Source organism: Hyla sarda, chromosome 3 (assembly GCF_029499605.1).
Source record: "Hyla sarda isolate aHylSar1 chromosome 3, aHylSar1.hap1, whole genome shotgun sequence".
NCBI lineage: Eukaryota > Metazoa > Chordata > Amphibia > Anura > Hylidae > Hyla > Hyla sarda.
Genome location: NC_079191.1, coordinates 35,003,976 through 35,023,205, shown reverse-complemented (window position 1 = coordinate 35,023,205; position 19,230 = coordinate 35,003,976). Strand labels below are relative to the sequence as shown.

The 19,230-nt window shown below is 45.9% G+C and overlaps 1 long non-coding RNA gene and 1 pseudogene across 1 annotated transcript in view; one reads left to right on the top strand and one right to left on the bottom strand.

Annotated features, from left to right (window-relative positions):
• The window catches only part of LOC130361271 (uncharacterized), a 48,340-nt gene that overhangs the window by 10,665 nt on the left and 18,445 nt on the right, over positions 1-19,230 (top strand). The window lies entirely within an intron of this gene.
• Positions 16,476-16,561, bottom strand: LOC130363353 (U2 spliceosomal RNA; annotated as a pseudogene).

The window sequence follows — 19,230 nt, the reverse complement described above, 5'->3', positions numbered from 1 at the left end:
TGTCGCTGGGCAACACAGATTTTTGACTCCCTCCAAAGGTTATCTCTGGGGTGAGATCTGGAGACTGGCTAGGCGACTCGAGGACCTTGAAATGCTTCTTATGAAGCCACTCCTTCATTGCCCTGTTGATGGGTTTGAGACAATTGTCATGCTGAAAGACCCAGCCACGTTTCATCTTCAATGCCCTTGCTGATGGAAGGAGGTTTTCACTCAAAATCTCCCGATACATGGCCCCATTCGTTCTTTCCTTTACATGGATCAGTCGTCCTCGTCCTGTAGCAGAAAAACAGCCCCAAAACATGATGTTTCCACCCCCATGTTTCACAGTAGGTGAGGTGTTCTTTGGATGCAACTCAGCATTCTTTCTCCTCCAAACTTGACGAGATGATTTTTTACTTTGGTTTCATCTGACCATATGACATTCTCCCAATACTCTTCTGGATCATCCAAATGCTCTCTAGCAAACTTCAGACGGGCCCAGACATGTACTGGCTTAAGCATGGGAACACGTCTGGCACTGCATGATTTGAGTCCCTGGTGGCGTAGTGTGTTACTGATGGTATCCTTTGTTACTTTGGTCTCAGCTCTCTGCAGGTCATTCACTAGGTCCCCCCGTGTGGTTCTGGGATTTTTGCCCACTGTTCTTTTGATCATTTTGACACCACGGGGTGAGATCCTGCATGGAGCCCCAAATTGAGGGAGATTATCAGTGGTCTTGAATGTCTTCCATTTTATAATAATTGCTCCCACAGTTGATTTCTTCACACCAAGCTGCTTGCCTATTGCAGATTTAGTCTTCCCAGCCTGGTGCAGGTCTACAATTTTGTTTCTGGTGTCCTTCAACAGATCTTTGGTCTTGGCCATAGAGGAGTTTGGAGTGTGACTGTTTGAGGGTGTGGACAGGTGTCTTTTATACTGATAACAAGTTCAAACAGATGCCATTAATACAGGAGGTAAGTGGAGGACAGAGGAGACTCTTTACCCCTTAAGGACCAAGCCAATTTTCACCTTAAGGACCAGGCCAATTTTATTTTAGTGTTTTCGTTTTTTCCTCCTCGCCTTCTAAAATCCATAACTCTTTTATATTTCCATTTACAGACCCATATAAGGGCTTGTTGTTTGCGTGACCAATTGTACTTTGTAATGAAACCTCTCATTTTACCATTAAATGTACGGCAAACCCAAAACCAAATTTTTTTAAGGAGGAAATTTAAATGAAAACCAAAATTTAGCACATTATGGAGGGGTTCGTTTTCACACTGTACAATTTACGGTAAAAATTATATGTGTTCTTTATTCTGTGGGTCAATACGATTAAAATTATACCCATGGCTAGATATTTATATACTTTTGTACCGCTTAAAAAAAATCTATAACTTTTTGTACAAAATCAGTAATCTAAAATCGCCCTATTTTGACCACCTATAACTTTTAAATTTTTCCCTATATAGGGCGGTATGAGGGCTTATTTTTTTGTGCCATCATCTGTACTTTTTTTAGATACCACATTTGCACATATAAAACTTTTAGATCATTTTTTATAATTTTTTTTTAATAAAATGTGACAAAAAAGCTGCATTTTTGGAATTTTTTGTTTTTACGTTTACACCATTCGCCGAACGGGATCATTAACATAATATTTTGATAGTTCGGACATTTTCACACGTAGCGATACCAAATATGTATATTTTTTTTTAAATTACGCTTTTTGGGGGTAAAATGGGAAAAACTGACAATTTTTATTGGGGGAGGGGATTTTTCACTTTTTTTTACTTTTTACTTTTACATTTTTCAACTTTTTTTTTACACTTTTTATGTCACTATTTATAGCAATCATTTGATTGCTAATACTGTTCAGTGCTGTGCATAGGACACAGCACTGCTCAGTTTTATCGGTCCTCTTCTGCTCTGGTCTGCTCGATCTCAGACCAGAGCAGAAGACCCCGGGATACGGCCGGAGCCAGGTGAGGGGACCTCCGTCCGCCATGCTGGATGATCGGATCGCTGCGGCAGCGCTGCGGGCGATCCGATCATCCATTAAAAGTACCACAATGCCGCAGATGCCATGATCTGTATTGATCACGGCATCTGAGGGGTTAATGGCGGACATCCGCGCGATCGCGGATGTCGGCCATTACGGGCGGGTCCCCGGCTGCTGATAGCAGCCGGGACCTGCCGTGTATGACGCGAGCACCGTTCCGATCATACACAGGACGTAAATGTATGTCCTGGTGCGGGAAGTCCCGCCAAGCCAGGACGTACATTTACGTCCGTGGTCGTTAAGGGGTTAAAGAAGAAGTTACAGGTCTGTGAGAGCCAGAAATCTTGCTTGTTTGTAGGTGACCAAATACTTATTTTCCACCATAATTTGCTAATAAATTCTTTGAAAATCAGACAATGTGATTTTATGGATTTTTTTCTCATTCTGTCTCTCATAGTTGAGGTATACCTATGATGAAAATTACAGGCCTCTCTCATCTTTTTAAGGGGAGAACTTGCACAATTGGTGGCTGACTAAATACTTTTTTCCCCCACTGGACGTGGTATAAAATATATGATAGGTAACCAGAGTGGCCTGCTGGGCAGTCGAATCCTATAATAACAGTTGTCATGCAGGATTAAAGCTCCATTAGATGTTGACTGCTTTTATACAGGAAGGCATACAGAGAGCAGAGTTCTCCGACCTTTTGTATGACAACTTCCAGATACAATAGACATGTTGCGCCACAAGGAGTTCTTAAAAAAAGACCTCTCACAGCAGAGAAAAGCGCCAAATACGCCAAATTATCTTTGTTTTCCTTGCTCCCTGTTTTTTTTTTTTTTAGCTAATTTTTTATTAGAGTAGCTCTGTTTTTCCATTACTTTTAATGCTTGAAATGTAAATTATCCTTTTGGCAACTTGGGCATGACCTTTCCCTACACCAATGTTCCCCAATCAGTGTGCCTCCAGCTGTTGCAAAACTACAACTGGGAATGACCTTTCTCTACACCAATGTTCCCCAACCAGTGTGCCTCCAGCTGTCGCAAAACTACAACTTCCAGCTCGCCCGGACAGCCGAAGGCTGTCCGGGCGTGCTGGAAGTTGTAGTTTTGCAACAGCTGGAAGCACAATGGTTTACAAAAACTGCCCTACATTGACATTGTCCAATGAAAGAAAACAGTACCAGATTAGCAAAATTTTGAAATGTGTCTAAGATATGACTTGCTCTTGCCCACCTCACTGACAGTATCAGTTAAAGAATGGAGAAAAAGATCATGCGGTATCTAGAGTTAACCATACATATAAGATTTTTTTTTAAATTATTGTTATAATTTTCAAATACAAAAAATGAATAGCACATACAATCATATCATTGAAAATGACCATACAACCCTTCATCCCCACAATTACCCCAACCCCTCCCTTCCGAGTGCAGGTGAAGAAGGGGAAAAAAAAACAAAACTTTTCTTATTATTAATATTACTGCAAAAGTTCCAAAAGAAATGGATCTAAATCAGGCGCAGCTACAGTGGAAGAAGGATGACGATTTCCATGGTTTCATCAAGTTTATTCAGGGCACAAAAGCAACGCGTTTCTTGCCCGCAAAGGGCACTTCCTCAGGCAATGTGCATATCTCATGCACATTGCCTGAGGAAGTGCTCTTTGTGGGCAAGAAACACGTTGCTTTTGTGCCCTGAATAAACTTGATGAAACCATGGGCATCGTCATCCTTCTTCCACTGTAGCTGCGCCTGATTTAGATCCATTTTCTTTTGGAACTTTTGCTGTTGTATTTGCCGGGAAGGGAGGACCTGACCGGAGGATCGAGGCTGCAAACAGACTATCCTTTTCCACACGTTATATGGTATGTGCAATACAGACAAAGAATAAGTCAGCCAGCACTTTAGTTGATACCAAACTATTATATGGATCTGGCCTGCAGGCGCACGCTACTAGGCTAAATATACAGTATACAAATATACTTATTCTTTGTCTGTATTGCACATACGGGGGAGTGGCTACCTCCATGTTGGCCTTGCACCCCACCCACCTCTATCAGGTGTGTATATAAGGTGTCTTGAATGTTCCAGATTCTGCCATGCTTACTGAACTGTTCACACCGAGGCATATTCACAGTGTAGGGTCCGTCCCAATGAGGCCACCTTATCGCGGTGGGACGGTCCAAGCTATTTGACCGCTGGCGGAGACAAATTTGCGAGCTAAGTGCCTCACTATCTCATAGTTTCACATTTGCATCTATTACACTATAGCTGTATAGCTCTCCATGTTTTATCTGCATGTTCATGTTTCACCTATATCTTTGTGCTGGTAGTGTGCTGCTGCATTCTTCTGTTGCTGTATATTTAGCCTAGTAGCGTGCACCTGTAGGCCAGGTCCATATAATAGTTTGGTATCAACTAAAGGGCTGGCCGACTTATTCTTTGTCTGTATTGCACATACGACGGAGTGGCTACCTCCATGTTGGCCTTGCACCCCACCCACCTCTATCAGGTGTGTATATAAGGTGTCTTGGATGTTCCAGACCCTGCCATGCTTACTGAACTGTTCACACAGAGGCATATTCACAGTGTAGGGTCCGTCCCAATGAGGCCACCTTATCGCGGTGGGACGGTCCAAGCTATTTGACCGCCGGCGGAGACGAATTTGCGAGCTAAGTGCCTCACTATCTCATAGTTTCACATTTGCATCTATTACACCATAGCTGTATAGCTCTCCATGTTTTATCTGCATGTTCATGTTTCACCTATATCCTTGTGCTGGCAGTGTGCTGCTGCATTCTTCTGTTGCTGTATATCTAGCCTAGTAGCGTGCACCTGTAGGCCAGGTCCATATTATAGTTTGGTATCAACTAAAGGGCTGGCTGACTTATTCTTTGTCTGTATTGCACATACGACGGAGTGGCTACCTCCATGTTGGCCTTGCACCCCACCCACCTCTATCAGGTGTGTATATAAGGTGTCTTGGATGTTCCAGACCCTGCCATGCTTACTGAACTGTTCACACAGAGGCATATTCACAGTGTAGGGTCCGTCCCAATGAGGCCACTGTTACGCCGAGCGCTCCGGGTCCCCGCTCCTCCCCGGAGCGCTCGCTTCTCTCTCGCTACCGCAGCGCTCCGGGCAGCTCCACTGACCCGGTGCGCTGCGATACCGTCTCCAGCCGGGATGCGATTCGCGATGCGGGTAGCGCCCGCTCGCGATACGCACCCCGACTCCCGTACCTGACTCGCTCTCCGTCTGTCCTGTCCCGGCGCGCGCGGCCCCGCTCCCTAGGGCGCGCGCGCGCCGGGTCTCTGCGATTTAAAGGGCCACTGCGCCGCTGATTGGCGCAGTGGTTCCAATTAGTGTGTTCACCTGTGCACTCCCTATTTATACTTCACTTCCCCTTCACTCCCTCGCCGGATCTTGTTGCCATTGTGCCAGTGAAAGCGTTTCCTTGTGTGTTCCTAGCCTGTGTTCCAGACCTCCTGCCGTTGCCCCCAACTACGATCCTTGCTGCCTGCCCCGACCTTCTGCTACGTCCGACCTTGCTTCTGTCTACTCCCTTGTACCGCGCCTATCTTCAGCAGTCAGAGAGGTTGAGCCGTTGCTAGTGGATATGACCTGGTCACTACCGCCGCAGCAAGACCATCCCGCTTTGCGGCGGGCTCTGGTGAAAACCAGTAGTGACTTAGAACCGATCCACTAGCACGGTCCACGCCAATCCCTCTCTGGCACAGAGGATCCACTACCTGCCAGCCGGCATCGTGACAGTAGATCCGGCCATGGATCCCGCTGAAGTTCCTCTGCCAGTTGTCGCCGACCTCACCACGGTGGTCGCCCAGCAGTCACAACAGATAGCGCAACAAGGCCAACAGCTGTCTCAACTGACCGTGATGCTACAGCAGCTACTACCACAGCTTCAGCAATCATCTCCTCCGCCAGCTCCTGCACCTCCTCCGCAGCGAGTGGCCGCTTCTGGCCTACGACTATCCTTGCCGGATAAATTTGATGGGGACTCTAAATTCTGCCGAGGCTTTCTTTCCCAATGTTCCCTGCACTTGGAGATGATGTCGGACCAGTTTCCTACTGAAAGGTCTAAGGTGGCTTTCGTAGTCAGCCTTCTGTCTGGAAAAGCTCTGTCATGGGCCACACCGCTCTGGGACCGCAATGACCCCGTCACTGCCTCTATACACTCCTTCTTCTCGGAAATTCGAAGTGTCTTTGAGGAACCTGCCCGAGCCTCTTCTGCTGAGACTGCCCTGTTGAACCTGGTCCAGGGTAATTCTTCCGTTGGCGAGTACGCCGTACAATTCCGTACTCTTGCTTCAGAATTATCCTGGAATAATGAGGCCCTCTGCGCGACCTTTAAAAAAGGCCTATCCAGCAACATTAAAGATGTTCTGGCCGCACGAGAAATCCCTGCTAACCTACATGAACTCATCCATCTTGCCACTCGCATTGACATGCGTTTTTCCGAAAGGCGTCAGGAGCTCCGCCAGGATATGGACTTTGTTCGCACAAGGCGTTTTTTCTCCCCGGCTCCTCTCTCCTCTGGTCCCCTGCAATCCGTTCCTGTGCCTCCCGCCGTGGAGGCTATGCAGGTCGACCGGTCTCGCCTGACACCTCAAGAGAGGACACGACGCCGCATGGAGAATCTCTGCCTGTACTGTGCCAGTACCGAACACTTCCTGAAGGATTGTCCTATCCGTCCTCCCCGCCTGGAAAGACGTACGCTGACTCCGCACAAAGGTGAGACAGTCCTTGATGTCTACTCTGCTTCTCCACGTCTTACTGTGCCTGTGCGGATATCTGCCTCTGCCTTATCCTTCTCTACTATGGCCTTCTTGGATTCCGGATCTGCAGGAAATTTTATTTTGGCCTCTCTCGTCAACAGGTTCAACATCCCAGTGACCAGTCTCGCCAGACCCCTCTACATCAATTGTGTAAACAATGAAAGATTGGACTGTACCATACGTTTCCGCACGGAGCCCCTTCTAATGTGCATCGGACCTCATCACGAGAAGATTGAATTTTTGGTCCTCCCCAATTGCACTTCCGAAATCCTCCTTGGACTACCCTGGCTTCAACTCCATTCCCCAACCCTGGATTGGTCCACTGGGGAGATCAAGAGTTGGGGGCCCTCTTGTTTCAAGGACTGCCTAAAGCCGGTTCCCAGTACCCCTTGCCGTGACTCTGTGGTTCCCCCTGTAACCGGTCTCCCTAAGGCCTATATGGACTTTGCGGATGTTTTTTGCAAAAAACAAGCTGAGACTCTACCTCCTCACAGGCCTTATGATTGTCCTATTGACCTCCTCCCGGGCACTACTCCACCCCGGGGCAGAATCTATCCTCTGTCCGCCCCAGAGACTCTTGCTATGTCGGAGTACATCCAGGAAAATTTAAAAAAAGGCTTTATCCGTAAATCCTCCTCTCCTGCCGGAGCCGGATTTTTCTTTGTGTCCAAAAAAGATGGCTCTCTACGTCCTTGCATTGACTACCGCGGTCTTAATAAAATCACGGTAAAGAACCGCTACCCCCTACCCCTCATCTCTGAACTCTTTGATCGCCTCCAAGGTGCCCACATCTTTACTAAACTGGACTTAAGAGGTGCTTATAATCTCATCCGCATCAGAGAGGGGGATGAATGGAAAACGGCATTTAACACTAGAGATGGACACTTTGAGTATCTGGTCATGCCCTTTGGCCTGTGCAACGCCCCTGCCGTCTTCCAAGACTTTGTTAATGAAATTTTTCGTGATCTCTTATACTCCTGTGTTGTTGTATATCTGGACGATATCCTGATTTTTTCTGCCAATCTAGAAGAACACCGCCAGCATGTCCGTATGGTTCTTCAGAGACTTCGTGACAATCAACTTTATGCCAAGATAGAGAAATGTCTGTTTGAATGCCAATCTCTTCCTTTCCTAGGATACTTGGTTTCTGGCCAGGGACTACAAATGGATCCAGACAAACTCTCTGCCGTCTTAGATTGGCCACGCCCCTCCGGACTCCGTGCTATCCAACGTTTTTTGGGGTTCGCCAATTATTACAGGCAATTTATTCCACATTTTTCTACCGTTGTGGCCCCTATCGTGGCTTTAACCAAAAAAAATGCCAATCCCAAGTCTTGGCCTCCTCAAGCGGAAGACGCCTTTAAACGGCTCAAGTCTGCCTTTTCTTCGGCTCCCGTGCTCTCCAGACCTGACCCTTCTAAACCCTTCCTATTGGAGGTTGATGCCTCCTCTGTAGGAGCTGGAGCGGTCCTTCTACAAAAAAATTCTTCCGGGCATGCTGTTACTTGTGGTTTTTTTTCTAGGACCTTCTCTCCGGCGGAGAGAAACTACTCCATCGGGGATCGAGAGCTTCTAGCCATTAAATTAGCACTTGAGGAATGGAGGCATCTGCTGGAGGGATCAAGATTTCCAGTTATTATTTACACCGATCACAAGAACCTCTCCTATCTCCAGTCTGCCCAACGGCTGAATCCTCGCCAGGCCAGGTGGTCTCTGTTCTTTGCCCGATTTAATTTTGAAATTCACTTTCGGCCTGCCGATAAGAACATTAGGGCCGATGCTCTCTCTCGTTCCTCGGATGCCTCGGAAGTTGAACTCTCTCCACAACACATCATTCCTCCTGACTGCCTGATTTCCACTTCTCCAGCCTCCATCAGGCAAACTCCTCCAGGAAAGACCTTCGTCTCTCCACGCCAACGCCTCGGAATCCTCAAATGGGGTCACTCCTCCCATCTCGCAGGTCATGTAGGCATCAAGAAATCTGTGCAACTCATCTCTCGCTTCTATTGGTGGCCGACTCTGGAGACGGATGTCGTGGACTTTGTGCGAGCCTGCACTGTCTGTGCCCGGGATAAGACTCCTCGCCAGAAGCCCGCTGGTTTTCTTCATCCTCTGCCTGTCCCCGAACAGCCTTGGTCTCTGATTGGTATGGATTTTATTACAGACCTACCCCCATCCCGTGCCAACACTGTTGTTTGGGTGGTCGTTGATCGATTCTCCAAGATGGCACATTTCATCCCTCTTCCTGGTCTTCCTTCAGCGCCTCAGTTGGCTAAACAATTTTTTGTACACATTTTTCGTCTTCACGGGTTGCCCACACAGATAGTCTCGGATAGAGGCGTCCAATTTGTGTCAAAATTCTGGAGGGCTCTCTGTAAACAACTCAAGATTAAATTAAACTTTTCTTCTGCATATCATCCTCAATCCAATGGACAAGTGGAAAGAATTAACCAGGTCTTGGGTGATTATTTACGACATTTTGTTTCCTCCCGCCAGGATGATTGGGCAGATCTTCTACCATGGGCCGAATTCTCGTATAACTTTAGAGTCTCTGAATCTTCCTCCAAATCCCCATTTTTCGTGGTGTACGGCCGTCACCCTCTTCCCCCCCTTCCTACTCCCTTGCCCTCTGGTTTGCCCGCTGTAGATGAAGTGACTCGTGATCTTTCCATCATATGGAAAGAGACCCAAGATTCTCTTTTACAGGCTTCATCTCGCATGAAAAAGTTTGCCGATAAGAAAAGAAGAGCTCCCCCCATTTTTGCTCCCGGAGACAAGGTATGGCTCTCCGCTAAATATGTCCGCTTTCGTGTCCCCAGTTACAAACTGGGTCCACGCTATCTTGGTCCCTTCAAAGTCTTGTGCCAAATTAATCCTGTCTCTTACAAACTTCTTCTTCCTCCTTCTCTCCGTATTCCTAATGCCTTTCATGTCTCTCTTCTTAAACCACTCATCATCAACCGTTTCTCTCCCAAGTTAGTTTCTCCCACTCCTGTCTCCGGTTCTTCTGACATCTTCTCGGTGAAAGAGATACTGGCCTCCAAGACGATCAGAGGAAAAAAGTTCTTTTTGGTGGATTGGGAGGGCTGTGGACCTGAAGAGAGATCCTGGGAACCTGAGGACAACATCCTAGACAAAAGTCTGCTCCTCAGGTTCTCAGGCTCTAAGAAGAGGGGGAGACCCAAGGGGGGGGGTACTGTTACGCCGAGCGCTCCGGGTCCCCGCTCCTCCCCGGAGCGCTCGCTTCTCTCTCGCTACCGCAGCGCTCCGGGCAGCTCCACTGACCCGGTGCGCTGCGATACCGTCTCCAGCCGGGATGCGATTCGCGATGCGGGTAGCGCCCGCTCGCGATACGCACCCCGGCTCCCGTACCTGACTCGCTCTCCGTCTGTCCTGTCCCGGCGCGCGCGGCCCCGCTCCCTAGGGCGCGCGCGCCGGGTCTCTGTGATTTAAAGGGCCACTGCGCCGCTGATTGGCGCAGTGGTTCCAATTAGTGTGTTCACCTGTGCACTCCCTATTTATACTTCACTTCCCCTTCACTCCCTCGCCGGATCTTGTTGCCATTGTGCCAGTGAAAGCGTTTCCTTGTGTGTTCCTAGCCTGTGTTCCAGACCTCCTGCCGTTGCCCCCGACTACGATCCTTGCTGCCTGCCCCGACCTTCTGCTACGTCCGACCTTGCTTCTGTCTACTCCCTTGTACCGCGCCTATCTTCAGCAGTCAGAGAGGTTGAGCCGTTGCTAGTGGATACGACCTGGTCACTACCGCCGCAGCAAGACCATCCCGCTTTGCGGCGGGCTCTGGTGAAAACCAGTAGTGACTTAGAACCGATCCACTAGCACGGTCCACGCCAATCCCTCTCTGGCACAGAGGATCCACTACCTGCCAGCCGGCATCGTGACAGCCACCTTATCGCGGTGGGACGGTCCAAGCTATTTGACCGCCGGCAGAGACAAATTTGCGAGCTAAGTGCCTCACTATTTCATAGTTTCACATTTGCATCTATTACACCATAGCTGTATAGCTCTCCATGTTTTATCTGCATGTTCATGTTTCACCTATATCCTTGTGCTGGCAGTGTGCTGCTGCATTCTTTTGTTGCTGTATATATATATATATATATATATATATCAACTCGCTCCAGAAAGTTAAACAGATTTGTAAATTACTTCTATTAAAAAATCTTTATCCTTACAATAATTATCAGCTGCTGAAGTTGAGTTGTTCTTTTCTGTCTGGCAACAGTGCTCTCTGCTGACATCTCTGCTTGTCTTGGGAACTGCATAAAGTAGAAGAGGTTAGCTATGGGGATTTGCTTCTACTCTGGACAGTTCCTGAGACAGGTGTCATCAGAGAGCACTTAGACAGAAAAGAACAGCTCAGCTTCAGCAGCTCATAAGTACTGAAAGGATTAAGAATTTTTAATAGAAGTAATTTACAAATCTGTTTAAAGGGTACCTCTCATCAAAAAAAACTTTTGATATATTATAGATTAATGTATGCAGAATAACTTTACAATTGCACATTATTAAAAAATATGCTTCCCTCTATTTAATTTTCAACTTTGAAGAATTACCACCAGGGGTCTCCCTACCAGTCCTGGCAGCAAGCATTTCAGACTCATGCTGGAGTCCTAAACACTACGAGCTGACAGTCTGCTTTGTTCACAAAGGAGAACACTCAGAGCTGCCAGTCTGCTTTGTCCACAGCCTGTTTGGCTGTGAACAAAGCAGGCTGGCAGCTCTGAGTGTTTAGGACCCCAGCATGAGTCAGAAATGCTTGCTGACAGGACTGATCGGGAAAAATACAATAGAAAGAAGCATATTTTTCATTAACATGCTATTGGAAAGTTATTCAACATTCATTAATCTAAAATATATCAAAAGTTTATTTGATGAGAGGTACCCTTTAACTTTCTGGAGTTACTTGATATATATATATATATATACATATATATATATATATATATATATATATATATATATATATATATAGATATATATATATATATATATATATATAAATAAACGGGATGAGTATTTAACTCAGGCAAAGTTCACCACTCCTGGTGTGACGGAGCTTTCAAGGGCTACTAAGCACTCCGCAGGCATTCTGGGTAGGGGAAACAGCTGTCTGCAGATGGGTACTCTTTCCTTCTGGAGAGAGAGTTCTGGCTTGGCATTAATCCCGATTAGCTTTTTATATTCCGTAACTGGAGCTAAGCTGATACCAGGGAACATCGCCTGAAAAGGTTATGTAATGAGCTGATTTGCATATTCCCCTATATATATATATATATATATATATATATATATATGTGTGTTTTTTTTCCTGGATAACCGCTTTAAAAGACATTGCAGGAACCTCAAGCTGTTCTGATTCATGCAAAAAGTGTGTTGCAAACCCAGCGAAGTTCGGAAGATAGTTTTTCATCAAACCAATCTTTATTGGAGTTCACAGGTTACATCCAAAGGGGAATTTTTTTATCAGATTGACACCTGATGAAGGGGGAATGAACCCCCAAGACGCGTCATTGGATGTAACCCTCCAACACTCCTCCCCCCCCCCCCCCATTACAAAGACTGTCTTCTGAACTTCATTGGGTTTACAGTGGCTAACCAAAGAGTCTTTTTGCACATATCACTGCTGTTTCGACTGCAGGAAACCACGTGTACCTCATGTGACCTTTCAGGCCGAGCAGCATCACCTACACTTCAGTACCAACAGATTGTCTGATATGTGTATTTAAAATATGTTCAGGATGAGTAGCCAATCTTCAGAATGTTCTCTGAGAACCCCTCCACCTTTATATGTGGACGGTGGACTTTAACCATTGGGGTAACACACAAGGTGCCTTCCTCTGCTCTATCATTTTTCTCTCTATATAGGCCAATTAAACATAATCCACTTGAAGTCATCATAAAGCAGCAATGAGGCTCATACAGCTTGATAAAAATGGGTACTAGGAACCTTTGTGATTTTTTCTAAAAAGCAATAAATCAACCTATAAACTGTGGTTGTGCAGCCATGTGTTTTCTGCCAGGGAGCAGTGCTGAGCTTGTCCGTGTCCCGGCTGCAGTCTGAGATTTAGAACTCCAGCATGAGTCTGAAATAAAAAAAAAAATTAAAAAAAAGGCTTGCGGCCAGGACTGGTAGGGAGACCCCTAGTGGTCATTTTTTTCAAAGTGGAAAATTAAATAGAAAGAAACATATTTTTTTAATAACATGCTATTGGAAAGTTATTCTGCATACATTAATCTATAATATATCAAAAGTTTTTTTGATGAAAGGTACACTTTACATTTACCAATGTTAGATGTCCAGGGTTAGAAAACATTAGTTGTACCCATTATGGTTCAGTGCTAAATATATCACTGATCTTGAATAGTAAAAATGTGATATTCATTTAATTTTGCATGGTGCCACTTCCTGTGCTCCAATTATTGCATCTATTTCGTAAGGAAACATTCTTATAATTTTGTCCAGGACTTTATCTCGTGGGACAATATACTTTGTGAATTATATATTTTTATAATGATCTGTTTTATAATTTGTCCTTGGAAATGTGCACACATGGGATATCTGGGCAGATGTCTTTATTTCATAGCTATCCACAAGTGTATCCCAGCTTTTCTCTATGGTCCCTAATCACTCTATGGTCATTATTGGTTTTCCCAAGAGGACAAAATTGTAGCTGTTGAAATATGATGGCTTTTTTATGGTGTATAATAGCATATGTCTGCACCTGCAAGGAGTGTATTTTGTCCCAGACATACCGTATTTTTCGCCATATAAGACGCTCCGGCATATAAGACGCACCCAATTTTAAAGGGTGAAAATCTAGAAAAAAAAAGATTCTGAACCTTCAACCTGCAGACCTCCAGATGTTGCAAAACTACAACTCTCAGCATGCCCGGACAGCCGTTGGCTGTCCGGGCATGCTGAGAGTTGTAGTTTTGCAACATCTGGAGGTGCGCAGGTTGAAGACCACTGGTATAGGAGGTAATACTCACGTGTCCCCGCCGCTCCGGACCCGTCACCGCTGCCCTGGATGTCGCCCTCCATCGCTGTCGTCGCGCCCCTGGGGTGTCCTCGTCGCTCCGGAATGTCTCTGCTGCCGGGTATCCTCGCTCTCCGTCGCCGCCATCACATCACTACGCACGCCGCTACGCACTCCGCTCCTACTGGATGACGGGACGGCGTGCGCGACAACGTGATGACGATGAAGGAGTGCGCCGGCCATGCAGGGGATCCCTGCACGGAGCAGACACCGAGGAGGCAGGTAAGGTCCCTCCCGGTGTCCTGTAACCTGTTCGGGACGCCGCGATATCACCGCGGCAGTCCCGAACAGCCCGACTGAGCAGCCGGGTTAGTGTCACTTTCGCTTCAGACGCGGCGGTCAGCTTTGATCGCGCCGTCTGAAGGGTTAATACAGGGCATCACCGCGATCGGTGGTGTCCTGTATTAGCCGCAGGTCCCGGCCGTTGATGGCCGCAGGGACCGCAGCGATAGGGCAGGTTTTAATGTGTATTTGCCATATAAGACCAACTTTTCCCCCTCAGTTTTGGGGAAGAAAACGTGCGTCTTATATGGTGAAAAATACGGTAATTATTACAGCACAATTAATAAACCAATGTACAATTACTAACATCTAGTAATGAGAATAACGTAACTGAGCTGCCCAGGAGGAATCATCATAAAAAGTCTATACCCATTGGGCTTCACCCTGGGGGAAAGAATATTAGCTGATTCTGCGGTCAGTTCTCTGTGATGGCTGACAACTTTCTTTTGGCCTGTTTTTATTTTTTTTTTATTTTTTTTTTATTCAAAGAAATGTTTATTAAAACACAACCAAAACAAAAACAATGAGGATGATAAGCAAAACAAATTAAAAGAAAAGGTTAAGAAGAACAAAGAAACAGTAACGCAACACCTTTTCGGTCACTTTATTAGAGCTACTATGAGGAAACCATGGGGAACACAAAGGATCTACAGGTTTAACAAGGCCATGAAGGACAGGTACATGTGCTGATGACAGGGAGCCTCTCTGCTTCAATGGGTGGAGAGATCGCTTGGTGGGAGAGAGATGAATCTGCAACAGCTGTAGGCACCCTGATTGAAAACCACAGGTCTTTTGAATGGATGCTGCTCATTTATGTTTCAATGGGTGGAGTGGCTGATGTGTGGGAGGGAGAAAAATGGAATTGTGGGATTTGTAGTCAAAAAAAGAAAAGTCAAACAAGAAATACCAGTTAACAAAAAGCTAGACACAGTGTTATGGTAATCTCACAACATAGCCATTTAGCCCCAAGACAAGCGCAGATCCTTCCTAAGCATGCCCATTACTGTCTGCCAGGTACATACTAAAATCACCTTATGGTGGAGAACCCCTTTAAGCTTATGATATGGTAGAGAGCCGTTTACACAGACAACCCATTGGGATAAGGATGACATGACAGTGGTCATCCATGTATGGGATATTACTGTACTTTCCTCACCTGGGAGAGCTTCTTGAAGCATTGTCTGTTGGTGGGAAGAGTAACTGATAGAGCCAAAGGCACCAAGCAAACACTCCTTTGGAGTCAGAGGAATGGAGGAATCCATGACATCATTTAGAAACAGCACTACTTGGAACCAGTATCCCTGTACAGTATATGGAGCAATGCCAAATAGGGTGCTTAAAGGTACCTGGCACCAATTTACATTTAGGACAATGTAATTTATTTTTTATTTTTTAAGAGCCGAGGAACGTGCTCTTGAATCACCCAAAGTGCAAGAAAAATTACAAATGTGTTACTCTAAAAACAAAAAAACGTTCACAAAGGATGCGGTCCATCGCAAGCCCTTGCAGGTGTACCCAGAGTTTTTGCAGGGAGGTGCAGAACCTAATGGCCACACACCTCCCCTAGACCGCTAGGAGGGACACTGCATCCTAACAATTCTGTGGACACACAACACTCAAAAAGTGACACAGTGAACAAAAAGAAACAAATAAGTGAATGTGTGCAGGTATACTGCCCAGACATCCAGCCAGATCTATAAAAATGTCTCCAATCCTAGCCAGATAGCCAGGAATCAAGAGGTGAGTGCCACTAAGATCTCACTACGATTTGTAACTACGGTTCCCGTATACGGCTGGCAGGAGGGGGGCGGTGCTTAATCGCGGCGCCCGCACTCAGCTGTATTCGGGAACCGTATTTAATGCATGTCTATGAGCCGACCGGAGTGAACCGCAGCCTCCAGTCGGCTGCGTTTTCGGCCGTATGCGGTTTCCCGACCGCAGGCAAAAACTTGGTTGACCGCGTTTTTGCCTACGGTCGGGAAACTGCATAGGGCCGAAAAAGCAGCCGACCGGAGGCTGCGGTTCACTCCGGTCGGCTCATAGACATGCATTAAATACGGTTCCTGAATACGGCTGAATGCGGGCGCCGCAATTAAGTCCCGCCCCCCTCCTCCCAGCTGTATACGGGAACCGTAGTTACAAATCGTAGTGTGAACCCAGCCTAAGGGGAAGAGATCATGGTGCCAATACACCCAGTGAGTTTTGGCACCTCAGGTTCACCACTCCCCAAGGCACTAATGTACGTCGGCTCTGGACCCTCTCGGCCTCATGGCGAGACCGGGAGGAAACAGGTCACATCAGGGCATACGTTGAGCTGGTTTCATGGCACCAGTCCCGAAGTGCCCCAGTATACCTGCTCCTTCAAGTAGCCATCCATTCCCACCAGTGGACTACCTGCTAAGAACAGATACTACACTTGATCTTAGCCAAAAGTCCAAGAAGCAATACATTTAGGACAGATGTCCTGCCGTCCAGGCTAATACTTAGTGAATCTAGCTGTAGTCAAGAGCATCTGATGTAGGATATTCAGCTGTGTGGCTCTTTTTGGTAACATGGAGAAACTTTTTTCTTTTGGCCTGTGTAAAGGATAGGGCACACATAGATGCTTAACAGTGTACAGTATAGTATCAGATAAGCAGGTGTCTATATTCAGAGGAATATAATTAAAGTGTGGCAAAAATAGTAATCACAAGTTATAGAAGGGGAAGGAGTTGTTTATCATATGCATGAAAGTTCCCCTTATTGCCACCATAAGTGTACCGCTGACACTTATAGCATCAACTGGTATCAGCAGATGGCCTGCTTTAAAGCTAAGCATCAGGTCCTCTCCTGCTGTAATTATCCCTGAGCAGTGCAATACAGTGATGTGCAGCTTGCTTCGCGAAGTCCTCGGCTGTCTCTATCTCTTGTAGGTTGCGTGCCTATAACAGCTTGTGTCTACATTGAAAGGGGTACTCCACCCCTAGACAAGGGGATAAGATGTCTGATTGTGGGGGTCCCCAGCGGTGATCTTGGCTGCGGCACCTCAGACATCCGGTGCACGAGCGAATTTCGGTCCGTGCCGGATGACTGCCAATGCAGGGCACTGCACCCGATGCTCTAAATGAACGCCTGGTGCAGCAGGGAGCTGAACCCCCGCTATCAGACATCTTATCCTTTATCCTTTTGATAGGGGATAAGCTGTCTAGGGGTGAGTACCCCTTTAAGCTGTGTCTACATTGGACACAGACACAATTGAAAGGGGCATGTGTCTGGGAATCCTGGACCTCAATAAGCACCCATTCCTGTCGGGCTCTGTCACGACTTCACCCCCTATCAAAGTGGCATCACCAAGGCCTACTGATAGGCTTGGAAGAGTTCATCGTTATTTCGCCTCAGGCCCCACAGCAGCTCTATGGCCAGTTCCATTGGAGTTACTTCACTGATGAGGACCTATCACTGTTGTTCACCATTAGGTCACAAGAGGCCACTAAGGTTGCCTCTTTGTTTCTTATTTTTAAAATTGAAATAGTGCCCTTTCCTCCTCATACCAGATAGGATCTATAGAATTAAAATTTTAAAACGGGGAAGGCCATAATAGCAAAGAAGACTGGAACCAATCCAGCACCCCCCTGCCATAAGGTGCCGTTAAGTAGGAACTTGATCAAACATATAGCTTACTGTAGATAAGCCCTACTGTTCAAATGTCTATCAACAAGTATCAGAGGATTCAGGGTTCTCCAAAAAAGCCTTCCCCACACCATTACACCACTTCATGCCACCTGAACTGGTTAGATCTGACATGAAGGCTTCATCTAGAGTGTGGCCTTCTTCTCTTTTCCTTAGACAGCAATAGATGTAGAACGGGTCATCTACTGTTATCCAAAAGGAAGAATGTCCAGCATATGATATGCATAAAAGTTTTTGCTTTACTTCGGCTTTGGCAAGGAGTCACAATACAGAGCAGGAACCACTGACGCGTTTCGCACCATCAGGTCTACGATTAAGCACCTAACGGTGTGAAACGTGCCAGACGTTCCTGCTCTGTATTGTGACTCCTTGCCAAAGCCAAAATAAAGCAAAAACTTTTATGCATATCCAGTGCTGGACATTCTTCCTTTTGGATTTGCATTGTAAAGCCGGGGCGGGACCGGTGGGTCCGATAGCAAAGGTGTGCAACAGTGGTCATCAGTGAGTGAGTGGACAACACAGCTCTTTGTTCATCTACTGTTATAGTCCATCCGTGTGACGGAAGAGTGATGTGTTCTGACCCATGAGATCAACACCAGCATTGGCCATCAAAATGATTCCTGGCATCTTCCTCTGTCCTCTTTCATCTACAAGTTGGTATTGCCTACAGGAGCCCCTTTTGCTGGATGTTCTTCCTTGCTCACACCATTCTTTATATACTCCCCAAAACATTGTACCCCACAGCATTGGAAGTTTTTGAAATTCTATCCCCGATGACCAGGCCTTGCTCCAATTGCTCAGATCACTGGATTTTCCCATCTCATGTGAATTCATACTAAAACGGATGACTGGAGTCTATGCTGCGCTCTGTGATCACGGGCCCAATATCTCCATTCAAAGAAACTGCAATTATGAAAGAGTAGTGGGCTTTAAAAATGTGGCCATATGTATGTCATTTATTGTTTTTCTTGATGGATCAGTGGTTAGCCTGTACTCAAATGTCAGTCTGGGAATAGTGATGTCGCCATTACATTGTCTTTATTATCCTGTATAATTGCTGCAAAACCATCAAGCAGTTACTAGTTAATGTGTATTATTTGGTTTCTCTATAATAAAAAAAAAAAATGTTTTCTTTATTATTAAAAATAAAAAAAACAAGAAAAAAAACAGCAAGCATACAGCACAATGCATCTTTTATACAAACATAAAATTATTGCTTCATTTATACAAAGGGAAATAATCTGTATGTGTATAGCTTTAGGCAGACATCCAAAGCAATTCCATTATTTTCATCTTTCTGCATGCAAAGTACACATTCAGTGGCTTTTTAAATAAGTAGATAGGAGAAGAGGCCGCCATCATTTTAAATAAACTTATCTTCCAATTTTGGTGTAGTGTATAGACATTTTTTTCTATTCAGCTTCTCTTCTAATAAGTGTTACAGCC